The 426-nt window shown below is 40.8% G+C and overlaps 1 long non-coding RNA gene across 1 annotated transcript; it reads right to left on the bottom strand.

Moving 5' to 3' along the window:
• Positions 1 to 306, bottom strand: LOC107734786 (uncharacterized). The gene is made up of 3 exons (XR_001639165.1): positions 285 to 306; positions 150 to 177; positions 1 to 66 (listed from the first exon to the last, which is right to left on the bottom strand). It is a non-coding gene; the product is annotated as an uncharacterized LOC107734786 (long non-coding RNA).
• Between the last annotated feature and the right edge of the window lie 120 nt (positions 307 to 426).

Below are 426 nucleotides of genomic sequence, written 5' to 3'. Positions count from 1 at the left end.
GCATATTGCAAGATGCTAAAGTTGCACAGCCGATCCGAGGAAGGAGACTGACTCCCAAGTGGGCCACTGCAAGGCACAAAAGCATGTTATCCATTTTCACCACACTAAAGGCTATCTCTCTTCTCAGCAGACACCAAACCTATACTCACCCGTTGACACCTTCACACAGCCTCTCTTCTGCAAATGGAAAAAAAAAAGATGAGCTGAAGAACTTACTAGCTATCTTATCATTTCATTACAAATCAACAAAATACTATCAACTAGCATCATGTGTTCTGACTCACCATTTACTAATGTTTGTTTGCACTGGTGAGAGGGAAGACAAAGCAAGAAAAGATATGAGAACCTTTACGAACAGCTTTTCTTGGGCTTTAACTTTTCTCATAACCCATGTACATTAAAGAAGTACTTACGAAACCGACAGGG

The sequence above is a fragment of the Sinocyclocheilus rhinocerous genome, unplaced genomic scaffold (assembly GCF_001515625.1).
Source record: "Sinocyclocheilus rhinocerous isolate Xijiao unplaced genomic scaffold, SAMN03320098_v1.1 C35275012, whole genome shotgun sequence".
Lineage (NCBI taxonomy): Eukaryota > Metazoa > Chordata > Actinopteri > Cypriniformes > Cyprinidae > Sinocyclocheilus > Sinocyclocheilus rhinocerous.
The sequence above is the reverse complement of the archived record's forward strand: the minus strand, read 5'-3'. Positions and strand labels throughout refer to the sequence as shown.